Source organism: Lissotriton helveticus, chromosome 7, assembly GCF_964261635.1.
Source record: "Lissotriton helveticus chromosome 7, aLisHel1.1, whole genome shotgun sequence".
NCBI classification, from domain to species: Eukaryota; Metazoa; Chordata; class Amphibia; order Caudata; family Salamandridae; genus Lissotriton; species Lissotriton helveticus.
This window is the reverse complement of record NC_136068.1, coordinates 901,910,800-901,937,519: the sequence shown is the minus strand read 5'-3', so window position 1 is coordinate 901,937,519 and position 26,720 is coordinate 901,910,800. Positions and strand designations below refer to the sequence as shown.

The window sequence follows — 26,720 nt, the reverse complement described above, 5'->3', positions numbered from 1 at the left end:
CTTGCCAACTTCAATTACAGCGACAACACCAGACTCTCCTGGACCGGCCATCCTTGTATACATCACGTCTTCACCTTGCCCATCGGATGCCACCGCCATCGTCGCCCCCCTCACAGCTGGATCAAGGCCACCGAAGAACGTCTCGTCCACTCCCTCCGCACCACCACTCCGTAAACGCTTTCAAATGATGACACTGCAGCTCGAAACCGCCGGCGATGAATCTCAACTGCGCTACACCCGGGCACCCCTGCGTCACTACCTTCCGTCTGCCTGATGGCAGGTGTGAGGGTGACGCAGTGCCACAGGGATAGGCTGGTCCCATGCATTTCTGGAGTTGCGTCATGGTTGTGATACGACTGCAGCAATGCGTGACTTTATCGCAGACATATACATCAGGATCCCAGACGTATCTGTCATTACTTGCGTCATGGAGCACTGTCCAGTGAATACAGTGCATCCATGGTGTCACAAGAAGGGCGTAGTGAGAAGTGTTGCAACACTGTCTTGTCGCAGCGCTACAACACTTTTCTTGACTGAGGCCCAGGAATACTTATTGATGGTGCGCATTCAACATGGCTTGCAGTGCTTTGCAGCACCATGACCTGCTGGAATGAGTCCACCATGTGTTATCTCCTTTTTTAAGACCAGCTATTTTCTGGTCTTAAGTCCCAGCCGCTTACAGCCTTTAGTGGCTGTTTTTTAACGTATTGCGGGTCCGGGCGATTATTGTAAATACCGCGAAGTGGAGTTAGCGTGCATTTTTGCACGGATAACGCCTACCTTGCATGTCATTAGCGATAGTTATCGCTAACATGGGTGGCGATGCGGAAAGCTTCTGGTTTCGCCAGAAAGCTGTCCCTAACAGCTGTTAGCGACAGCTTGTTAATAGGGCGATACAAATATCCGTGGCATTAGCGGCAGAAAAGTGCCGCCAACGCAGCATTAACTTGTTGAACATATGCCCCAAAATGCCTCACCAGAAGATGATTAGGAAACAGGCTACATGTTACCGTTGTGTCTGAAGTACAGAATTATACACCCTCACATTTTGACATGCTTTCTGTATTCAGGAATCACGAAGGAAAGTATGTAAACATACTAAACTTCACAAACTATACACATTTCTAAGGTGCACATTGAGAAGCTGAAACGTTGAAGACTTTTACTTAGTGAACTGGCTTCTGACCATCAAATGTGCAAAGAAACAGCATTGGCTTTGATTTGAAGTGTTCAAGACTCACAAAGATAAGAGTAGATCCATAAAGCTGCAACCGGCCAAGCCCTGGTGCATCATTAACTCACGATGATGTTATGGGTTAGGCTTCCAGCACAAACCTCCTCTTTTTACGTTTTTGTGATTTTCCCAGAAAACCACCATCCACTGTTCTTAAGGGAGGTTATCCAGATAAATTGTTTCAGTTGACCCAAACAAAGTGAAAACACATAGCAGGCATTTCTATTTTTCAAATAAATGTTGCAGATAAAATTGATTTTCTTGGAACAATACAAATGAAACTGGTACATCGACCATGCCAGAATGACCTGAGGTGAAGACTCGTTCGAAACCTTTTTGAATTTCGCTTGTAGCAGGTAGTTCATTAAAAGGGCTTACATGACTTATGCATGCCTGCATATTTTGCTGTTAGAATTAGGTGTAATATGGGAAACTAGAAAGGACTATGTGGCATATTATCAAGGGCTTTATCTGGCTTTAAAAGCCAAAGAAGCAGAGATAAAAATATCGCCCTATCAACAACAGGGTGCTAACATGCAAAATCGCATGTTAGCACCCTTTTCCATTACGCTTCCCTTTGCATCTCTAATGAGATGCAAAGGGGGCGTTCCAGAGCAAAATAATAGGGGAAATGTCGCTAAGCGACATTTCTCCTATTATCAAGCTTCACAGTAACCCTGTTAGAGACAATAAAGCAGCGCTAACCACGGTTAACGCTGCTTTTTTACATCTGCTAATTTTCAGACTTAGCCATGTACTCCAATTGGAGGTTGATTACATGGCTAAGATCACCCGCCCTATCAGCAAGGTTTCGCTGGTTGCAGTGTGATTATTGCTGGAAATCCAGCAATAATCACACTGTTTACCAGCTAACGTATGGATTCCTATCGCTTGGGACATAAGCATTGCTGATAGCACGCTAACTCCGCAATAGAATCCAGCGTTAGCTTGCAAAAATTATCCTCGCGCTAAAAGCACTGAGCGATAATTATCGCAGGACCTTGCTAATATGCCCTATATTTCTAAAACTGGAGACATCCTTAAAAATACGACTTCAAAATATTTAAAATGGCACTTTCTCATCATTCACAGAGATCCTATTAAGCAGACAAATAAGCTTGGCAAAAATGGAGTATGACACCTGAACCTGAACATTTCTAGTTTCAAAGCCTACCCATGAAGTTGAAATGTTCTAGTTAGGTTGTGTTTTTCTGGGAACCCAATTTGCAGCTGGAATAGAAGTGCCATCTACATTACTAGAATGGACATAGTGAAATCGGCTTCAGGCACATATGGATTTGCATAGGACACATCAAATGGGTTGAACCGCAGAAATATGAAGAATGAATGATTGATCTTTTGTTCCAGTGATATGTTTGCAGTTTGTCACCAAGGTAGACTTTGCACTAAAAAGAACTGTAAGAAAACCATCAGCCAATCTGCCTTTAACTGGTATCTGACCTGAATCTGAGCATTCAACTCTATAATACAGTATACAGATACTCTTGGTTGACATCATAAGTATCCCAAGAGCACTTTTTGCAAGTTCAAGTGCTGAAGATAACTGGTTTAACATTAGTATCAAGGGTCTCGGGGGATATTCACAAGGACACAACTCCAAATTATCCCCTCCTTAATGCAACAAATGCAGAGATAGATTTAACACCCCATTCACAAGCTGTTGCAAAGTGCAGACATCACCAGTATTCCCTCGATAACAGCCCCAAAATGTATCCCAACGGTGGACACCACCAACTAATCCTAATGAGATGCAGAGTGGGGGTTCCCATGCAAAAACACACGAAAAAACCACAACACCACATTCATAATGAACTTCCAGATCTGCGAAGTGAAACAAAAACATGCGATAAGCCACGGTAGCAGCAGGGAATTAACACATGCCTTCTGCTGGTGTTAAGCAGGACGACGATCTGTAACATGAATGGGAGCCCAGCCAAGAGCCACAACTGAAGATCCACAGATGCCATGGAGACAATGATCATGCAACGCGGATACCCATGAGGGCCTCAACACCCCTGCACAACCACCCCAGCCCCCACCCCACGGACCTCCCTCACCGGACAAACATATACCGTGCATGCCACAAGAGCCACAACAAATGCACAGTGGCCAGAAGAACGAGAAACAGTCACACAGCAGTGAAGTAACAACCAAAAACGTTATTGAAACACAACATGAAACAGCAATGCGGAAGACTCCTGTCGGGTCCACCAGGGGCGATCTCGACGACACAGCCTGAAAGAGAAAACACAAAATCAGGACGTGTGTCATACGTACATTAAAGGAGCGAGACACAGAGAAACAGAGAAGGAAAGTGAGCCTGAGAGAGAAAGAGAGGGAAGGAAAGTGAGGGAAAAAGAGAGAGAAAGAGAGGGAAGGAAAGTGAGGGAAAAAGAGAGAGAGAGAGGGAAGGGAGATAGAGTGAGAGAGAGAGGGAAGGGCAGGGAAAGAGAGGGAGAGAGCGAGAGAGAGAGGAAAGGGAGATAGAGTGAGAGGGAGAGAGAGGGAAGGGAGATAGAGTGAGAGAGAGAGAAGAAAGAGAGAGTGAGAGAGAGAGAGGGAAGAGAGATAGAGTGAGAGAGAGAGGGTAGTGAGAAAGAGTGAGTGAGAGAGAGGGAAGGGAGAAAGAGTGAGAGAGAGAGGGAAGGGAGAGAGAGAGAGAGTGCGAGAGAGAGAAGGGAGAGAGAGAGAAACCGCTGGCCCTGTGCACACAGTCCCCACTGATCACCTGCTGCCACTGGTGTGTCCATCAGTAGGCACACCGCGTGCCCGTGCAAGCTCCAGGCCCCTGTCATGTCAGCATGGCATGGTCCCCATCATGCGGGTCCCCCCCGCGGCCCAGCATGTTCCACACATGACACTGAGTCCTGAGTCATCAATGGCAGAGAACACATCAGTGCACACATCATCATCGCAGGCTGCACACCCACTCAGCAATTACGTGTGTCACCAACCCTGTGCAACGCCAGTAAGCGCCACGTGGTGGAAGGCCTGTGTTGGCCGCAAGCCCTCGGGTGCCACTAACCATGTGCTACACAAGTCAGCACCATGTGGTGGCAGGCCCGTGGCAGCCGCAAGGCCTCAGGTGCTACTAAGCCTGTGCTACGCCACTACGCCAGTCAGCGCCATGTGGTGGTAGGCCCGTGTCTGCCACAAGGCCTCAAGCGCCACCAACCCTGTGCGCAGAAAATCATGGGCCCTTTATGATTGAGCACGTGGAGCGTCCGTCATCTAGTCACCACCGGCAGAGGGAAATGTGACGTTGTCGGCCTCTTATATTAGCGGGGTCTCATGGCTTGTGCCGCCTGTGCCGGATGGGTATGGTGTGTGCACAGACCTGCCCTCAGGGAGTGGCCATGACAACTAGACCAGTGACCTGCACACTACCAACGAGTACGATTGCAACAGGTAGCTATGTGGGCCCCCCTCGAGCATCAGCAGAGTGGTCTGGCCTGGCGTACGCCGGACCAGCGCAGGGTTTGCAACAGTGACTCGGGGTCTCTGGGCGTGGTTCAGTCCATGTCTGGACAAGGAAGTGCCTAATGCGTGTGTCCCTGTTGTAGTGTCACGGCACCCGGGACGCAATAGGCAATGTAGCATACGGTGACAGGCATCCCAATAGATGAGCATCATTGACGTAAGGGTAATCACTGTCCCCACTTCCACCCACACATTCATGCAGGAATGATGAAAGATGAAAGACATGATACAGCAGTGCGTTACTGGATGTTTATTGCACATTTAGCGGAGTGTTGCAGCTGGAGCGGTATAGGGCCATTCCAAGCACCCCAAACAATATGGGCCCATGGTGAGCCAGCCAGAGTCCATCCGGGGTTGACAGGTACTGCGGAAGAGGAAGGGAATAGTCTGCAGTCTGGTCGCTGTGTCATTGGTCATCAATCAGGAAATGGCAGTCCATGTTGTGGTCCAAGGTGAGTACAGCAGAGTGTATCGGGGGTCAGTGGGAGGTCATGAGGCCCTGTGCGACACCAAGCAGAAACAGGCCCGGTGGCAGAGATGAATGCTACTGCCTCCTTCTGACATCAATCCCATCCACTTCCTCGTCCTTGTATGTGTGCTCTGCCCCACCTGTGGGTGTTGCAGTACCGGCTGCGGCACTGTGTGCCACTGACACATCAGAGCCCGAGAAGGATTTTCAGCCGCACTGGGTGGCAGTGGCACATCAGGTGCCGGAGTGGATATGCCTGTTGCACTGTGAGGCACTGACACACCAGGGGGCGGAGATGTGGACGGGGTGGGGGCAGCAGCATTCATCAACGCCACTCCTTGTGGCAGCAATGTCATGATGAGTATCTGCAGAGTATGGTAGAACACAGCTACATTTTTCTGATGTGCACTGGTGGCTGCCATCCTTTCTGCCTCCATATGCACCATGTCCTCCATGAGCCTCCACATGTGTGCCAGCTCATGGATGGAATCGCTGGAACCAGTCTGAGCAGACAGGTGTTCTTCTCTCCGTGTCATGACTCCAGCGATGTCAGTCAGGGCCCATTGGAGACCATGAAGCAGGCCGTGGGTGTCTGTTAGGGATTGGAGCTGATCCCTTATGGAACCTAGACACCCATGGATGGAATCCATTTTGGCAGCCAAGAGGACGAACCCCACTCGCACCTGCTCAGCCATCTCCCTCTGGCCCTCCAGCACACGGCGTTGGAAGGCCATGGTTTGTTCCTGGGGGTCTTGGGAAAGTGCCTCAGCTGTGGGCACCTCCTGCTGGATCTTTGGGTAGTGGGTGGGGTCTCCTTGATGTAGCTGGGCTGCCCTGATCCTGGAGGTGAGTTATGGATGATGTCCATGATGTTTTAGAGGGTTTGGGTATCGATGCTGGCATTGTCCTCCTCATCATCAGTGAAGAGTGGCTGGGACTGCTCTGCAGGGGGTGTTGACGGTGCCCTTGCAATGTGAGGGGAGATGGTGTATTATTATGTGTCCACATATATGTAGCCGCATGGTACATGGTGACATTCAGGCAGCATGGCATTGTACATTGTGACAGTGTGTGAGTCAGGGCCATGTCATTGTAGGCGTGCACTGCTTAATTGTGTATTTGTGCCATTGGGGCCCTCTCCACCCATCCCCCCAGTACCTAGTGGTCACTCACCTTGTTGTAGTTGTGTTGTGTACCGTCGAGTAGTGTCTAGTCTCCCGACTCCGGCCACAGTCTCCACACTGCTGACTGTGGACACAAGCTCCTCCATGTCATCCAGCACGAGCTGTGGCGCTGGGCCCCCACCTCCAGTCTGCATTACTGCCTTCTGGTTGGCTGTGAGTTTCTCCTTGGGCTTTTTTTTTTTGTTTCCACGCTCCATTTCCATTGCTCTATCAAAACCAACTCCCATTGCAAGTCACATGCGATCCATTCCTGCCCCCATTGGCTGTCCCATACCAGCTGCCATTCTGTCCATTGCACCTGCACTGACACGATCTAGACCCATTCTACCCATGGACCCTGATGCCAAACGATCTACAGGAGCAGACATTCGATCCATAACTTGGCCCATACGGTCCATTCCAGTGCCCATTCGATCCATTGATGAAGAAACCGTACCAACACCCATTCTATCCATAGCTGCTGATCCCATCCTATCTACAGATCCCATTCTATCCAAAGCAGAAGCTACACGTTCCAAAGTAGAACCCATTCTTTCCATCCCATATCCCATGCCAGGGCCCATTCTCTCTGCAGAAGACATTCTGTCCAGGTTGTGGCTCATTCTTTCAACACTGGGAGCCATAGAATCCATACCAAGGGAGCCTAGTCTGTCAATCCCCGAGTTCGATAGCCTATCACCACTGGAACCCAAGCAATCTATAACTAAACCCAGCCTATCTATATCTGAAGGCACCCTGTCCAACCCATGTCCCACCCCAGAACCCATCCGCTCTACCCCAGACCCGATACCAGCACTAATTCGGTCTATTCCAGAAAGGCCACTCCCAGAGTTTATCACTCTGTCCAGTGTGTCTCCAAAGCCGCCAGACATTCCCATGCCACTCCGGCTAAACTCCCTCTCAAATCCAGCACCAGCTCCACGTTCAACATCAGGTAATCTTCCCATACCAAGTCCAGAAGCAGCAAAGCGATCAATGCTGCTACCCCCACTGCTGCCACCATACGGTCCATCCATACCAGCCATTTTGTTAATGCCATAACCGATGCCATCAATTCCGCCTGCTGAAGGGCCCAGAGCACTACCTCTATTTAGTAAATGAGCATCAAGAGGTTGGCCACCATGTCCTAGGCCCATACCAACTCCTCCTAGTCCACGTGGGAGTTGAGATGGCCTTTCGGGGGGGAAATTGTCACCTTTTGGCATTGCTTTATCATCCATCTTGACAACCATCGGCCTATCAAAAAGCAGCTGACCATTGAACATCGAGATTGCCTGCACAGCTTCAATAGGTTGTTCATAAGTAACTGTGCCGATGCCGCGGCTTTTTCCTTCCTTGTCTTCTAGAATATCAGCTCGAACGACAACGCCAGCCATTCCAAAGACTTCCTTCAACTTCTTCCAGCCAACACTGTAATCCAAGTTTGCCACAAACACTGTGCTCTCGAGTCTTCCAGCTTGCAATGCATGGATAATTTCATTTGCAATGTTCGGGTTATTGAGTATGCGTGGTGGGATGTGGACTCCAGGGCCAGCAGGACCCGGTCCCAAAGGGCCACCCATACCATTGGGCCCGCCATGCCCATATGTCCAGACATGCCCCCTGGCCCACTCATACCCATATGGCCACCCATGCCCATTGGACCTCCCATGCCCATGGGGCATCCCATGCCACCAGGACCACCCATCATTTTTTGCATTGCTCTTCTTGCATGTTCACCGTCAAGATCTTCTTTCACTTTTAACGGCCGCCCACTAAGCACATGCTTGTTTAAAAGGTTTACAGCTTTCTTCAAGTTTTCTTCAGTTTTGAATTCAACGGCCGCGCATCCCCTTGACTTTCCTTCTGCGTCCATTAAGAGTTCCACGTATGTTACCTCACCAACTAGTTCTTTTATCAAGTCCTTCAGCGCTTGCCATTTTACGTCAAATGGGATGTTTGAAATGAAAATCTTGTTTCTCTGGCGAGGCAGGCCGTACGGCTCAAAGCGGTTGAATTTCTTGACACTTCTCTCTTTTCTTCTATCATTTTGGTTTGAACGGTCATTTTCACTCTTCATGCCATCCTTAGCCCCTTTGGTCTCACCTTTGTCGTCGGATGCCAGTTCCTGCGTGTTCAATTTAGAGATCAGAAGGTAAAATGGAGGATTAAACGCGCGAGGCACAAAGAAGAAGCCGCTGGGAACTCTGGGAAGGCGAGTGTTACGTCTTTACGTGGGCTTTTGCTTGATGTCAATCCATCGCCTCTTGGCCTCATCCATTGACGTTCTCTCCTCTCCGACGGCATTCACCTTGTCAACGATGTTCCGCCATATGACATTTTTTGTTCCCAATGACACGTTAGAGGTGACGAACAGTTGTTGATGGTGGTCCATCACCTCCGTGACTATGATCCTATTTTCCTGCGGACTGAACTTCGTCTTCCTCTTCTTCTTGTCCTTGCCCTTTCCTGTCCCTGAAGTCCCAGGCAGGTCGTCTGGGGTGCTTGTGGGGTTGCGCTCCTCCTCTGCGCCTGCTACGGCTGCCTCCATGGTGCTTGGGTGTTGGTTAATTCGTGTTTGTGTGTTTTTCCTACTTTTATTTAGATTTTTCCCGCCTGCCATGTGTGTGTTGCAGACCTGGCACTGCTTATCGCTGATTTCCTAATCCCGCTTTGACCCATCGCATGTTTTTTCGCATTGGGGTTTGTGTTTTTATGGCCGTCGCAGTTGTTGTAGAACGGACATTGCCGAGGTTCAGCAGACTATCGCATGCTATCGCCTTTATGTGAATTCCACATTGACACAGGGTTATTTTCCGCAATCGGCTGCAATGTGTAAAGGTGCTTTAGCTTTCTTTGATGATGTTTAGCACACGTTCTTGTGAATATACCCCTCAGTGGTTTAATGTGCTGACGTGATGCATTACAAGGGTCATCATTTAGCTAAGCAGAATTCTGTCCCACCACATTTTCATCATATGTGCCCTTCCTTTGGCATTGGACTGGGAAAGAACATGAAGTGACTCTGGACAACTTTAGCTGGAATCCCTTCATCTTCTTCCAGAATTTAGATTCACTTTGCTTCAGGTCGTGCTGGATGAGACTTTGGGGTATATTATCAAGCACGGCGTTAACATTATTGCCGCTTTAGCGGCAGAAAACGGCCGCTAAAGCAGCGGTAATGGCCTTGATAATATGCCGTAGAGAATTTCCATAGAAACCCATGTTCACACCAGAACATGGGCTTCTAAGGGAATTCACAAGGGCATATTATGAAGCCCATTATCGCCGTTTTAGCTGCAGTTTTCTGATGCTAAAGTGTTGATAATGTTAACGCTGTTTCTTGATAATATGCCCCTTAGAGCCTAATTATGAGAGGCTTGTTAAATTGCGTATTGTGCGTAAACCCCTATGTACTCATGGGATGACATTTTGTGGTTGGTTTCATTTAACTCATTCGATAATTATCTTATGTGTAACATAACCCAACTTTTATTCACTTTCAGTAGGACAAACCTGCCAAAATTTCACTAGGAAACACTTATGATAATTACTGCATCATGAGGATTTTGGTCCTACCTACATGGGTAGTCCTGAAGAGGTACCTTAGACCTGTTACTGCAGTGTCTGTGCACAGTTTGCTAACTGCCATGTCAACTTGGCAAGTTCACCGTCTTGCCAGGCCCTAACCTTCCCTTTTCTACATGTAAGGCACCCCGTAGGCACAAAGTACCCCCCCCCCCCCCCGGGGCAGGGTGCTTTGTATATGAAAGGTAGGACATTTGCTGGTGTGTGTGACATGTCCTGATAGTGAAATACTGCCAATTCCATTTTTCACTACTGAGAGGCTATCTTGCCCATTGGATAGAATGGGAAACTCCCATTGGGACAAGATCGAGAAATAAAGCTTAAACTCTCTGAATTCAGAATGTATTAACACATCTTTTAGTAAAGATGGTTTTTAAATTGTGTGTTTGAAAATGCCGCTTTTAGAAAAGAGCCATTTTCTTATTTAACCATTATGTATGCCTCTGCCTGTTTGTGTATTGACTGTTTGGTTTTGGAATGACAGGGCTGGGGATGTACATTCACTGTAGACAGCCACGGGGGAAGGGGGTTATGGTGTACCTGGCCCTTCCTGGATGACTCAGAGCTGAGCTGAATGGGGCTTAGCTGAATTTAGAGCAGTGGGAGGAGATTTATTTGTACCTGAATAGGGCCTGTCTCCCTTGCACGATGCTGTCTCCACCTCCTGTGGTCATACTGCACCAGTCAGGAAATACCTTGTGCGGACTGGGCTCAGAGATCCTTGCACAAAGAGAACAAAGGCATTTGGGGGTATAAGTATTGAACCTAAAACCCAGGGAGAAGACCTGGAGAAAGGGAGAATAAGTACTGCCCCTTTGATGTGTGCTGTCTGAGGTTGGCCTGCAGTAGGTGTTTCTGCCTCGGAAAGGATGATGACTTTGCTGTGTGCTGTGTCCCCCCTGCTTGAGGAAGATCTCCAAGGGCTTGAGTAGAGCTTGCCTCCTTTGTTGAAGTCTCAGGGACACAAAGCCTTCACCCCCAGCTCCCCTGAACTTCCTTACTGGGAGTTCTGACATGCCAAGAGGTGCCTGTGACTTTGTTGTGCCTCTGGAGGTTGTTGGGAGCTGGAAAATCAACGCAACAACAAGAAAATTAACGCATCGCTCTTCTTGCGGCTGTTTTTTCAAGAAGAATCTTCATGCATCCCTGCGCCGCTGCTGAAAATGATGCAGCGCCTGTCACCGCTGCAAGAACTGACTCATTCATGGATCGTGGCTGAAGCAAGGATGCATTGCAACTCGAAGCCTCCACATCGATCGCCACTGCATCCTGGATTTCTACCCATCGTACCTGTGTAGCATGTTTTCCCAACGCATCACCCATGGACAAGAACCGTTTCGGAATCGACACATCACTTGCCCCTACAGACCTGGTTCGATGCATCACTTCTCCTACGTGCTGCAGAACTGGCTCATCGCCTCCCCATGGTTTCAGGAACTGATGCATCTCTTTGTTTTCTGATGATTCCCATCTCTGCGCCTATTTGGCCTTGTGAATTTAGTCACAACTACAGGTACCTTTAGATGAATCATGCATCCATAGTATTTTATGGGCCAAGTTGTTTGAAACATTTTTAAAGTCATATTCTTATTACATGCAGGTTGCATTTTTGTCGTTTTGGTCACATTGAGTGTAGATAAAGTACTTTATTCTTCTAAACTGGTGTGGTGTCCATTTGTGGTGTTATCAATGTATTACTTTGTGTTTTGAGTTCACATACTTTACACATTAACTTTGGGATAGGTCTGTCTGCTCGTGCCAATCTATCCAAGGGGTGAGCAGGGGTTATCTGGTGTGTGTATCCCCCTTTCCCTGACCAGAGGCAAGAGTCCCTGTTTGGACAAAGGTACCTACCTCTGCATACAAGAGTCCCCCATTTCTAACAGAAGGAATAGGCGTTCAATGAAAGAGGAAAGGCCAGTTTTGGTGTCCAGTGCGAATACAGACATTTTTTCTTGTTCTTTCCATCAAAAGCGTGGGTAGGCCACTGAAGCAATTTTACATGGAGCTGATTTTAAGTCAGGAAAACAAGTGGTTGGTGGAAGGTGATATTATTCAAATGTTGGGAAAGGGTGCAAATGTTCTGAGGAAAGACAAGAGCATGAGATGAGAATATTTTGTCACTGGAGAAAAAGGACATGGAAATTTGAGAGAAATGAACACATTTCTGTTTTACAAGCAGGAAAAAGATTTGTTAGTAAAAAATAGATTTTAATTATGTTTACTTTCCATTAAATAGAAGAGTCAGTCTTTCTGCATTTTAGATGGGGCAGATCAGCTGTACCAATTTCAATGTTTGTCTTTCAGTCTGTCTTCTGTACTTTGGTGCTTTACCATGGTGTTGAGACCAGTGGTAGTTTTCTTGGGAGAACGTGGAATACAGTTGTTTACAAAGTTAGGGGACATTTTAATAATATCATAACCTGAAGAAGAGAGAGTGAGTCAGTAATAGATTGTGAGAAATATTCTAGAGCAGTGGTTCTTAACCTTTTAACTTCTGGGGACCCCCACTTAATCATTACAGGATCCCGGGGACTCCCATCAATTCATTATTTGAATCTTGGGACCCCCAGTGAATCACTAATGGAGGCGTAGAACACCAGCATAAGCATTGTCAGTGATTTGAACCACAAAACAAAACACAAAAAATACAGAATAAACATTTATCAAACAAACACACAAATTATGATACATTTCATTTAATTTGCAAACACGTATAAATGCAAATATAAACCATTTTAATAGACAGGTTAGAGCTTTTCGAAATTCAATTGAGGCCACTCGTCTTCCTTAATATAATTCTGTTTGATGCACCTGCACTATCCCCACGCATCAATCTGAGGATACTAATTTATTTTTAAGGCTCCAATTTGAACTTCCTCCACATTTACAGTACATTTTAAAATTTTCAATTGTACATTTGTCTACTTTATTTAAATACACTTTATTAATTTGGTAACATTATTCAATTTTCGAAGTAGTCACCGAGCCCCTGGGAACGCTTTAGTGACTTCAGGTTGGGAACCACCTGTTTTAGAGAGTTTGGGTTTCATAAACAATGAGGAGAAGTCAGTTAAAATTCCTTGCAGGTTGTTGAAATTTCTATTTTTCCAAATAGACACGGTTCAGTGTATTCAAGACTGTTGCTTTCAGGGGGAAGATGAATTGGATAAAGAAAGAGAATAATATTATTGTGAAAGGGAAGTTTGTTTTGAGAGGCTTGTCATAAGTCATTAGTCTATTTTCTTTGTTAATTCCAATGGCCTATTCAGCTGTTGCAGAGCAGCTTTGGAAGGACATTCAGGCATATGCGTTCTTTTCATGTGCACTGCTTTATTGCTCCATGGGTCATGTAAAACTATAGATTTTTGCAGGTTCAATCCTACTTTTTGACCCCACTTGTTGTCTATTAGGTACTGGAGTAATGCCTCGGAATATGTATTGGGACCTGCCAACCAGTCCCCAGTGCCAGTGTGCTAAACCTTAAACGTATATGTTTAATTGGCTTTCCCCCAATTGGCATAGGTTAACTTACTTATAAGTCCCTATTATGTGGTAACAGGACACCTGTTACCACACCTGTCACCTGTAAGTTGTGTCCCTCGTGGACTGAAGCACTTATTGTGCCACCATGAGTGTGACAAATCAAAGCATGACTCTCAGTCTGCAATTGCAGACTTGTAGACTGTTTTTAAACTGTTAGCTCCACTTTATCATTTCAACCTATGGCACAGCCCAAACCTTCCTTTTTAAAATTTGTAAGTCACCCCCACCACTTAGGCAGGCCTACCGAGCCATACAGGAAGGGTGCATTACATTAAAAAGAAGGACTGGCCTTTTCATGACTTGATGGTAAAAACCCCACATTATTGTTTTTAATGTGGTAAGGCTAGAAGCCCAATTGGCAAGTATGGAGTTACATGCTGATATCGCAGCATGGCTAACTTCCAAATGGGACTCCTAGAGTTGATACTTCAAGGTATCGAAAAAATCCTTGCAGTATACCCACATTGTTGCTCAAGTCGAAATTAAAACAACTATTATACAAATGGCAACTTTAGAAAGTTGCCACTTTGTTGCCCAAAGATTCCAATAGCCATTTGTGGTTGTACACAACTGCTGTCCTCGAGACAGCCTGCTGCAGTCCTGGGGACAAGTGAGAACAACTCTCAGGGAGAGAAACAACACACTTGCTGAGCATAGACGTGTGATGCCCCCCTGGCAGGATGGTCAGAGTGAGTGGGAGATCGAAAGGCGATCTTTAAAGCGGAACCACCTTTGAAGGGTCAATCATAGTGTGGAAAAGTAAATTTTGCCATGTTCTGTGTCCCTACGTGTCATCCATCATATGTTATGTGTGCATGATTAAATATGCATATGCATTCCCCATGTTCGATTCAAGACGCAATTATAGTTGTGTCCCCCTCTAATATGCCAGTTTCCAGTTCTCGTGAATACTACGTATATCAGGCCTATGTAAAGCTACGTTGCCACGTTTCTCAGTGTGCACGTTATTCTATTAAAAAGTCCCCGTTTCTAGGCCTCAAAAGGGCCTGGACACCAGATTCAGCTCCTGTCTCCTGAAGCCTCGCTGAGGAGCGATACAGCCCCCACCTGTATCCTCGACCCTTCACTTACTTCCTGCCTCACAGTGCCCGGTTCAGGCTGGCTCTGCCTCTGAGTCTGCCAAAAGTATGTTATAGTTCCAGTTATCAGTTCAGTCCTCCTTCTCTGCATTCCTAAGCTACTGAACCGCATCAATAGTTTCCGTCATTGTCTAGCCTTTCCGGCTCCATGTAAGAGAAATACTGTATTTAATGATCATTTCATATTCTTCATCACGTACTACATGTAGAATAATGCATGGTCCAGTCTTAGAATCAAGTCAGCCTTTCCCCCCCTGACTTCTAGTTTATATCAACATGTTCTCTAAACATCAGATACTAGATACTGTTTAGGTACATGTCGCCCTGACTCTCCAGACTTCAGTCTCTGCTCCTAGCACAGAGTTCATAGCCCCCAGCTTCTCCTAGTGATACGTCATTGCCAGTTTGCGCGCACCACCAGGTTAGAGGTCCCGGCTCATTAGGTAGCCCCCTCCATGGTTTCCGCCCCATTCATGACATATTCTGTTACGTTTGCATCACATGTCTATGTATACGCCCCGTTACACCTCTTTTCACCCTTATCTTTCGCGACTGCTACGCGTCACACCTTCTGCTCCACCCACTGCTACGTCTATTGCAATGTAATGATATGTGTTTGCGTTATGTATATATGCTCATGCACTGTTATTAAAAAGAGCTTCCTTTTCCCTTGTCCAGACTCTGCCCCCGGCAGCGCTGTCATCCTATTCCTGTGCAGGTTGTCCTGTTCCTGTCCTTATCCTGTATTAAACCTGCATAACTCCTACTACCTCGAATTTTGACTCTTATTTATTGAGCTATCTGTTATTCATTCATGCATTCAAAAATAGGGTATTATTTATTTATTTACCACATAATGGCGCCCGAATAGGGACTTGCCCTTTCCCCACGCGTCGGTGAAGCCACGCCGACCCCCTGACCCTCTGCAGTCGTGACGGAACTCTTCTGCGCACTGGCAGATATTTCTGCTTCAAGTATCCCTCAGGCCCACGGAGGAAACGGAGGAGGCGGTCCAGCATCCAAACGAGACGGTGGAGGAACGCGGCGAGTCCCGACCAGAGCCCAAGCCGAGAGTCCAAGGTCCGAGGTATCCGGAGGCCCACCCGTAACTGAAGTCCGAAGTTCGCCCGTCCGGCGTCCAAGCAGTCCCGTCCAGTCTGAGGCCTTCCGTTCTTGCTGCCCGGTGAGTACCGTTACTGGGGTGGTATCTAGACAGGGTCAATTTAATTGACTCTGGTCCGTGGGTTGGTGGTACACAGACCCACAAACGAAGTGTCCACTTCGGTGGATGCGGGTCCTGACGTGTCTCTGTATGAGACCGGTAAGTTTCGTACTGTTTCAGCAGTGCATCTAGTTCCTGTTCTAGTCAGTTCTGTTCTCGAGAAAATTCATGTATTTTGTGTTCCGTATTCCAGGTAGTATTCTGTTCGAACTGTTATTTTTAAATGTTCTTCATGTATTTTAATGTCGTGGTATGAATGGGGAATAAGTATCGTGTTTATTGTGTATTGTATTGTGTCTAGATTATAGTTCAGCCATGCCGCTCTTTTCGAAATTACGTCAGTTAAAAACCAGAAAGGGTCTGCTGGAAGCAGCAGTTCCAGTTCCGCCTAGGGACAGTCCAGGTCATTTTATGTATCAGAAGCATGGCATAAGCGCCATATTGTATCTAGATTTATGGGTAGAGTATACCAAACAGTTAGAAGAAAAGTATAGATGGCCCGTATCGGGTACATGGGATGCCGAATGCATCATGCGAGTAGAAGAAGCATTATGGAAAAAGAAAGCCAGACAGTCACAGAAAGATGCCATCGAGTTATGGCGCAAAGAAGCTCATAAAAGAACTGAAAAGGAAATCAGAAAGTCAGAATTAAGTAGAGAATCCTTAGAACGAGCACAAGAAAAAGAACTAATCGAGATAGGTGAACAAGTAAAAGCCGAACAGTCAGACAGACAGAGGCATGCCCTTATTAGGGGTATGTATCCTCTCCTTGCCGAGGGCTTGCCAAAAGCGACCCCAGAGGCATCCAGTAATTTCCCGCCACCATTAGTTCCGACCAAGCTACGTCACAAACAGACCGCAGCTGATATTTTTATTTCGTCCTATTTGGACGACACAGTCCCAGAATATGCAAATCCTGTTCGCGCTCCGCCAGTCCCTGTAAATCAGGCACTTCCCGCTCCTCCAGACACCGGAGTACCTGTTACGGTACCCCCGGTCCAGCCCGCCATACAAGTCCAGCCTACATTTCCATTTCCCACTCTGCCAGGACGAAGAGCCTCAGTAGACGACTCTAGTTTAGGGGCCGCAGGGGGAGGTACTCCTCAAACCCCGCCGCCACACAAGCGTTTAACGACAGCCGAATTACATGCACAAGCGTCACAGCGTACGCCCAGACATCAGACTGTAGCAGAAATAAGAAAATCCCTTGCCGAATGCGGCTATGATCCAGTCCCAGGCGAGGATAATATGGTTTTATATTCATTCCGCGTAAGAAAGGTGGCCGAGTATCTAGTCACCCTACCGAATATGAAAGAAGATCTAGACAGAATATATCGTTTCATCCGTACAGGGGATGATCCAGAAAGCATTAGCGAGGCCATGTCTCAAAGGAAAGCCGAGATCCAGCTCATGATATTAAAGTTTCTGATCAATTGTCTAATAAGAGAACAAGATTACCCGTCTAAAGATCCGGCCGAAATGAAAATCCTGACAAGGTGGAGTGATAATATAGCAGAGGGTAAGCACAAGACCGTCGGTGCTATGGAGAGTATGTACAAGAAGATCCGTAAAGAAATAATAAAGATACACGAACAACGTAAAATAGCCCAAGTAAACGAGAAAGAAAGTAACTCTGATACTGAAGAGATAGACGACGAGAATTCCGCCAGAATAGCGTATGTAGGAAAACCTAGATTTCCAGATCGCCATTTACGTCTAGAACCCAAGTCTACTTTCCATCATCCAGCACCAGAACAAGGTTCTCTAGAACAAGTGTTTCAAGCTACCGATCACATTCTGAAATCACGAATCGGTTACAGTGAGTTGAGTACTATGCATGAACAAGAACTAGCCCGATCAGCAGTCCGATGGACTACTGATTCTACCACTTTTCCAGACGAAATAGTGGCACAGATGTTTCTGAAACTGCCCCCAGCCGAGCAACGACTGGTGGGTATGTATATGATTCAGCACCTCATTACTCTGTATGAGGGTCAACATTCTGATCCAGGTCCGTTACATGATATCCTGAACGAGTTACTCCAGCATAGATGGAGAGGTCTAGGTACCGATTTAATTAGTGTCATTCTAGAACAGCGCCACAAATATAGAACGTTTCTGAACCCGCATTTTGTTCATGTCTCACCCCCAGAAAGCAAACCATTTTACATAGACAGACAGAATCCGTTACGAGAAGTCCACCCAGTTAGAGGAACGGGTGGCGAAATGCAGCGAGTGTTTGTATACACTCCAATAACAAAGATGGAACTCCTAGAGATGAAGAAATTAATTCCCTGTCATGATAAAGATCCAGCAGGGTTCCATAGAGAATTAAAAGACATGCTCCGTATGGGAGAATACACGTATCCAGATATAATTAAAATGTTAAAGGTTCTGTTGCCCGCAGGGGTGTATGAAAAGCTCAAGGAAAAAGAATGGGAGGTGGGAGAGAAAAAGATCGATTGGGCAGTTCTAGAAGCTGAAGATAAGGCACGAGTACCAGGTACCGGTCTCGGAGATAAATGTAAAGAATTACCAGAATTATTAATACAAGTTTTACCCAGATTATTGACAACTAGAAAAGAAGACTGGGATGCAATCTCAGCCTGTAAACAGAAACAAGACGAAGATATTAGTGATTTTATTCTAGATTTGAAAAATGTTTTAGCATTAACAGTGGCCTCAAGACGAGTAGTGAGTCATACCCTCACCTTTTTGTTACTAAATTAGTCGAGAATTCAAGTCCACAAATTAAAAATCGAGTTTTGAAAGTCGAAAGTACCTGGCAAGCTAATACCCCGTCCCAGATGTTGCAGATGCTCCAATACCACCAGAATAGAATCAGAGAAGAACAAGAACACGAGAGAAAACGTATGAAAGACACGAAAATGAAAGTACTAGTTGCACAATCTGTTCCTCAAGACAGTCAGAAGAGGGGTCCGAATCAAGCCAGTCATCCTGCAGCTCCCGTTAACGGGAACTGCAATTATTGTAAACAGCCAGGTCATTTTATAAATGAGTGTGCAGTTCTGAAACACAACATAGCTACTGGTAAGACTAAAGAAAGACCACGTCCGCCTAGACAAGAACAAGTTTCCCAGATTCCTCAGCCACAGAATGCGCCACAGACAGTTACAGCTCCGCAGCCTATCGCTGCAACACAGCACGTCACACAGCAGATGTACCAGTATGCACAGTCTGAGTATCCAGAGTACCAACAGTATTCATGAAACAGCCTAGAGAGGGAGGTAGGCTTGCCTCTCATCGAGATACCTGTAGATCAAGAAGGTCCCTATGTTCACAGTCAAGTATTAGGGAAAGACAGAAAGTTTTTGATCGATACAGGGGCAAGTAGGACCACAATTAGTCATGCCGAAGTTCCAGGGGCTCCGCTCTCAGGCTCAAGAAATGTTTCCCTTGGATTTTCAGGAAAGCCTATCGTAAATGAGATTTCAAAGCCAGTTACTCTAGAAGTAGGTCCATTGTCCCGTACTACTGATCTGTTACTTACTATGTCATGTCCAGAAAATCTATTAGGCATTAAAACACTGAAAGAGTTAGGTGCAGTTATATGCTGTTCCCCAGAGGGAATACGATTGTTCCTACGTGACTTTAAGGGTCACTATGTATTACGGGATTTTGATCCCAGATTGTCTAATGTCCCGCAGCATCTATGGGCGCAAGGTCCAACTGATGTAGGTTACATGCAAATCACACCCCATCGTGTGACTCTCAAACCAGGTGTAGTGTTACCACGAATCAGACAGTATAGATTGCCACCTGAGGCTGTAGCAGCCTTATCCAAAATTATTGACGAGCTCATCGCTCAAGGAGTAGTTGTAGAAACTGACTCCAATGTATGCAACTCTCCGATCATTCCAGTCATGAAACGTACTGATCCATATGCACCCCCGGTATATCGATTAGTGATTGACCTACGAGAACTTAATAAATGTATTATTCCTCAGTACCCAGTCGTTCCAGATATCTCTTCCCTATTGACAGCCATTGATTCCGAAGCCACGTTCTTTACTGTAATCGACCTCAAGAACGCATTTTTCAGTGTCCCTATTCATCCAGACAGCCAGTTCCTTTTCGGATTTTGTTTAAATGGAAGGAGCTATAAATTCACACGAGCTCCTCAAGGTTTCACAGAAAGTCCTAGTATTTACAGTCAAGCACTTAAAAGACAACTAGACAACATTCACATGCCAACTGACACTGCCCTGCTCCAGTATGTCGATGATCTACTGATCACAGCCCGTTCTGAACGTGCTTGCGAGCGAGCATCCCTTACAGTCTTGTATTTCCTAGCCGAGATGGGGCACAAGGTGTCCCCTTCTAAGCTTCAATTCTGTGTCCAGCAAGTGGTATACTTAGGACACTTACTGTCCAAGAGGGGTAGGCAGTTGACACCTGACCGTATCCAGTTAATAGCGAGTCTTCCTCAGCCCAAGACCCAGAAGGAGGTACGTGCTTTTATCGGCCTTACTTCTTACTGCAGACAATGGATTCCTCAGTATGCATTTCTAGCCAAGCCACTGATACAGTTAACGACACAGGAGGCAGCCGTACCGACTGTCCTCCCTTGGACATCTGAACATACACTTAGTTTCAATGAGTTAAAGAAAGCCCTATGCCAAGCTCCAGTTCTAGCTACACCGAACTACAGTAAGCCTTTTACACTTTTCGTTACTGAACGCGAAGGTACAGCATTATCTGTTCTTACACAAGATCAAGCAGGACAATACAAGCCATGTGCTTATTTTTCGAGCACATTAGATCCTGTAGCCCAGGCTCTGCCTGCGTGCCTCAAGTCAGTTGCAGCCACAGCACTAGCTATCAGACAAAGTGATTCCATAGTCTTAGGACACTCCTTGACAGTACAAGTTCCACATTCCGTGGAAGTTCTTTTAAACCGAACACAAACTCAGCACTTGACAATTGCACGTTTAACAGGTTATGAATTGACACTGTTCCAGCCACACATAGAAATCAGACGCTGCAACGTTTTAAATCCCGCTACATTGTTACCATCAGTTACTTCGAATTCTGCCACACATGACTGTGTGGAAGTAGTTAACATTATGACCAAGCCAAGACAAGATCTGACAGATATTCCGTTACCAGACCCCGACCTGACACTTTATGTGGATGGTTCATGTATGAGAACAAGTACAGGAGAACTAGTCGCCGCGTATGCAGTGACTACTGACACCGAAGTTATTGAAACACACCGTATTGACACCCTGTCCGCTCAAGCAGCAGAGCTAGTTGCTCTGACACAAGCCTGCATACACGCCAAGAACTTGAAAGTTAATGTTTACACAGATTCACGTTACGCATTCGGAGTTGTACACGACTTCGGAGTGCTCTGGCAGGAGAGAGGTTTCATGACTTCTCATGGAACCAAGATTCAGCATGGTCTCCTTATTCAAGCTCTGTTAGATGCCATACATTTACCGACATCTATCGCTATCATGAAGTGCAAAGCACATACGAAAGTTACTGACACCATTTCTCAAGGTAACGATCTAGCAGATCGCACAGCCAAGCTTACAGCACAGACTCTAGACATTCCAGTTAACATGACACACACTCCAGATCCGATTACATGTATGACAGTTAAGGACCCTACACAAGATGTCATAGATATCCAGTTACATGCTACTCCCGAAGAAATCAAGAAATGGTCCGAACAAGGAGGGGTCCAGACAGATCAAGGATGGTTAACGAAGGGTAGAGCCACATGGTTTCTCCCCGACTCTATGGTTCAAGTCATTATTAATACCGCACATAGTCCAGCACATTTAGGAGAAAAAGCTATGTTAGACAGTATCCAGAACATCTGGTTCAACAAGCATTTACGAGCTGCAGCCAAGCAGAAAGTCCGTACCTGTATGATATGTTGTCAGTTTAATCCAGGTAAAAGTGTCCCGGTGGAACAAGGTGGATTCCAGCCCCCTGACCATCCTTTTGAAGTCCTCCAGATGGATTATATTCAGATGGAGCGATGTCGAGGTTTCAAGTATGTCCTTGTAGTTGTATGCGCTTTGTCCAGATGGACAGAAGCATATCCAGTCCCAGATTACACAGCCGCGACCACTGCCAAGCAGTTGGTTCGTGAGTTCTTCCCTCGTTATGGACTCCCTAGAGTCGTATATTCTGATAACGGTCAGCCATTCTCATCTGAACTCATGAAGCATGTTTCCCTTTTGTTAGGGTACCAGTGGAAGTTTCATTGTGTACGCCATCCTGAAGCAGCCGGTCTCGTAGAGAGACATAACCAGACTCTGAAAATCCGTATTGCAAAAGTGTGTAAAGAAAAAGGTGTGGACTGGCTAGTAGCTCTGCCAGTTGCTTTATTTTATATGCGCATGGTCGCACATTCCAGATCAGGTCTGTCCCCGTATGAGGTCGTTTTCGGCCGCCCCCCAAATATGTGGGGTACTCCTAGACCCCGAAGTATTACCGATGTTTCAAGTAATATGCTGACAGATTACCTAGCTTCCTTGATGTCTGCCCTCAACTCATGTCGTTCACAGGTTGCCGCCGCATTTCCAGACAATACCGAGGTGGCACCGCATGAAATCGTTCCAGGATCCATGGTGATGGTCCGCAACTTTGACAGATCAAGTCCGCTGGAGCCCCGCTGGAAGGAGCCCCGACAAGTCCTCCTCACCACCCGTACAGCCGTGAAGTTGGAAGGTCGCAAAGGCTGGGTGCATCTTTCTCATATTAAACTTTTTAATGGACTGAAACCCGTTTTAAAGAACATTTCCCAGGATTTGAAGGATTGCCAAAATATTGTTCTCAAGGACTGTCCCGCAAATGACATTGTTACTGCACCCCCCCTGTTAGAGAAAACTCCGCAGCAGGAGTATAAGCTAAAGCTCCGGTCTAGTAAAATAAGTCAGTCAGTTTGATTGTCTAAGTCCTCCCCTAGGTGAAACGGTTAGACTGTTTCTGACATGTATAAAATAGACCCCCATAGTGAGAGAGTTAGTCAAAACTCAATCCGATGTATCGTTTTTCTAAGTTTCATATTATTTCTCAGCCTTATGATTTCCTGCACCAGTTATGCATTCTATCTGTATCTTCCAGTTCCTCATGTGAATAAATCTGCTAATGCTACAGTAGAGCACACGTTTAGTGATCTGCCTCCTCATGAACTCTCTTACCGCCTCGCTATGCGAAATAACTCATTCATCCGCATGTTACATTACTCACACCAGTCCAGCAATGCCACTAATTGTTGGGTGTGTGGTCGACTCCCCCCTTTCCAGACGTCGAAGGGAGTTCTGCCACTTTTTCCTTATCCATTTTCACATAATGGTTCGTGTGGAGCATGGTCCACGTTAACGTCATCCTCAACAGATATGTCTTTTCTTAACAGTACATGTTTCCCAGACAAGCAAGGTCTCCCTCACCGAACAGGTTTAGATCTAGAAAATGAAGTGTATAATTTAGGTAACTATTCTTCGAATTTCATGGTCCTGAATGTTCAGTCTGATTCTACTCCAGACTTACCTGCTATTTCAGTACTACCAGTCAAAGGTGAATTATGTGTCCGTAATTATGGTTCTGTACATGTAGGACATAGTGATTGTACTACTATTGTCAAGTATAGTGACAGTGGGAAATCTATTTTCAAAGCTTCACGTCATTCCTATTTTATTTGTGGTCAAACTGCATATGTTCGTCTGCCCCTCGATTGGGAGGGAACCTGTTACATTGCCTTCCTACTGCCACCTGTTTTTCTAGCCCCATCTGATTATCACAGGAATACACATCTAGTACACATTAGACATAGAAGGGAGTCCCCAATTGTCGATTATACTGAAACTGCTCTAGAACAGTATACAGATTTCAACAGAGGTTTCTTCTTCTTTATAGGACCTATCCAGAATAGTAAGCTAATCCGTAGGTTAACAAGAACTCTTGAAGCTGTGGTAAATGAGACTGCCTCTGCTCTAGGTAACTTAACCGAAGAGCAATCTGCTATGAGATTTGTCGTTTTACAGAATCGTCTCGTCCTTGACGTCATACTGGCCGATAGGGGCGGGGCCTGTAGAGTCATCGGATCTAGTTGCTGCATTTTCATTCCAAATAACGCACCGTCTGTTTATTCAGCTATAACCAGACTCCATAAAATTGCCCATCTGATACACCAAGATCCAGGCACCTGGACATGGTCCGGTTCGTTCTGGAATATAATTTCCGCATGGGGATGGAAAATATTGTCCTTCCTAGGTATTGCAGTAGCGATCATATTCAGCTGCTGTCTCTGTATACAATGTGGCCCTGCGATTTGCGGCATTTGTGCTACCTCTTGTATTCCTAGTCCCAAGCCCCGTTCTAAATCCCGTTCCAAGACAATTCGAGATGAGCAAATGATACTGTATGAAATGATAGATGGTATCATGAATATTGATGTTTCCTGATGGAAACGTAGTGACAAGGAGGGAATGTGGAAAAGTAAATTTTGCCATGTTCTGTGTCCCTACGTGTCATCCATCATATGTTATGTGTGCATGATTAAATATGCATATGCATTCCCCATGTTCGATTCAAGACGCAATTATAGTTGTGTCCCCCTCTAATATGCCAGTTTCCAGTTCTCGTGAATACTACGTATATCAGGCCTATGTAAAGCTACGTTGCCACGTTTCTCAGTGTGCACGTTATTCTATTAAAAAGTCCCCGTTTCTAGGCCTAAAAAAGGGCCTGGACACCAGATTCAGCTCCTGTCTCCTGAAGCCTCGCTGAGGAGCGATACAGCCCCCACCTGTATCCTCGACCCTTCACTTACTTCCTGCCTCACAGTGCCCGGTTCAGGCTGGCTCTGCCTCTGAGTCTGCCAAAAGTATGTTATAGTTCCAGTTATCAGTTCAGTCCTCCTTCTCTGCATTCCTAAGCTACTGAACCGCATCAATAGTTTCCGTCATTGTCTAGCCTTTCCGGCTCCATGTAAGAGAAATACTGTATTTAATGATCATTTCATATTCTTCATCACGTACTACATGTAGAATAATGCATGGTCCAGTCTTAGAATCAAGTCAGCCTTTCCCCCCCTGACTTCTAGTTTATATCAACATGTTCTCTAAACATCAGATACTAGATACTGTTTAGGTACATGTCGCCCTGACTCTCCAGACTTCAGTCTCTGCTCCTAGCACAGAGTTCATAGCCCCCAGCTTCTCCTAGTGATACGTCATTGCCAGTTTGCGCGCACCACCAGGTTAGAGGTCCCGGCTCATTAGGTAGCCCCCTCCATGGTTTCCGCCCCATTCATGACATATTCTGTTACGTTTGCATCACATGTCTATGTATACGCCCCGTTACACCTCTTTTCACCCTTATCTTTCGCGACTGCTACGCGTCACACCTTCTGCTCCACCCACTGCTACGTCTATTGCAATGTAATGATATGTGTTTGCGTTATGTATATATGCTCATGCACTGTTATTAAAAAGAGCTTCCTTTTCCCTTGTCCAGACTCTGCCCCCGGCAGCGCTGTCATCCTATTCCTGTGCAGGTTGTCCTGTTCCTGTCCTTATCCTGTATTAAACCTGCATAACTCCTACTACCTCGAATTTTGACTCTTATTTATTGAGCTATCTGTTATTCATTCATGCATTCAAAAATAGGGTATTATTTATTTATTTACCACAATAGTCGCACTAAGCTGACCTCTTTTGTTTTAGCAGACAGCCTGGTATCTTGACAGAGATGGAAAAACCATTGACAGGGAGCGTAGTGCCCAGATAGCCACACCTATGGGATGGGCTAAGAAGCACTACAGACCAAGATAAGGGTTCAGCCTCATGGGCAGTGGGCAGAATAGTGCATTCTTGGATTGCTAGATGCTACACTTCACCGGTAGTCATCATCAGGCTGAAGGGGACCTGGTAGCCCATTGGCTAGTTGGCCACCACCACTCATAGGCTCATAAAAAGCCTAAAAGTGGCACCCATACCTCAGATTACATATGGTCTGTAAAGAAGACGAGAAGAAGGACTGCCCTGCTTCTCCCAGCCAAGAGAGGCTGTACCAAACATTGGACAGCACCTGCTCCACTTGTGTTTTAGCAAATATAAGACTGTGACTCTGATGCCCCATGCGTGGAAAAGTTGGCATTGAGTGCCAGACAGAGTAAGTGACTCCAAAATCCAGCTGGCTTACTCCCTGTTGCAGTCACAGGGCCATAAAAAATGAGATGTCTGTAACCTTCAGAGCCCGGTGCCAAGAAGCCTGACCGCCACTGGATGCGGAGATGCACCCTGTTAGATTGTGTCCTGACCCTCACATATTGCCCCTGAGTCTACTGGTCAGAGGAGAGTTATCATTGCGTAGTTTTATTGCCCAGCAGAGAAGTTATCACCAGTTAAAGGAGCCCAGTAGACCAGTGGCAACTAGTCCTGTGCTTTTCTTGAACTAACTTCAAAACCCTACCATGATCCTCTCTGTCTTTATCCAACACTAGGATAGTGGTTGCTGATGCCACAAGCCTCAGCAACTTTTGAAGGTCCTCTTTGCATGGACACAGCATCATGTTGGGGGTTTCCACACTATGTGCATAAAAGGCACAACATTGTTCTTGAAAATATTCTTATGTTTGAAACCTTTCAGCAGTCCTAAGTCTACCTTAAAACATTTTGAAATTCCTGAAAACTATCTGCTCCAGCATCTCAGTTTATCACCAAAAACACTGGCATGGATATTGTGGGATCTGGGATTCAACATAATTCCCATGTCACATTGGTGACACAACCCTAGCAGATTGTCACTTCATTTAGTGATATAAACCTTGTCAACAGTCCCCTGTCAGGGCATTGAATTTTTATCATTGTGTAAATAGGCACAACAATCCTTGTGCCACAATCTTCCAAAGGAT

General features: G+C 46.0%; 1 pseudogene; it reads right to left on the bottom strand.

Annotated features, from left to right (window-relative positions):
* Nucleotides 1-26,720, bottom strand: part of LOC144769323 (myelin expression factor 2 pseudogene) — an 82,653-nt pseudogene that overhangs the window by 6,107 nt on the left and 49,826 nt on the right.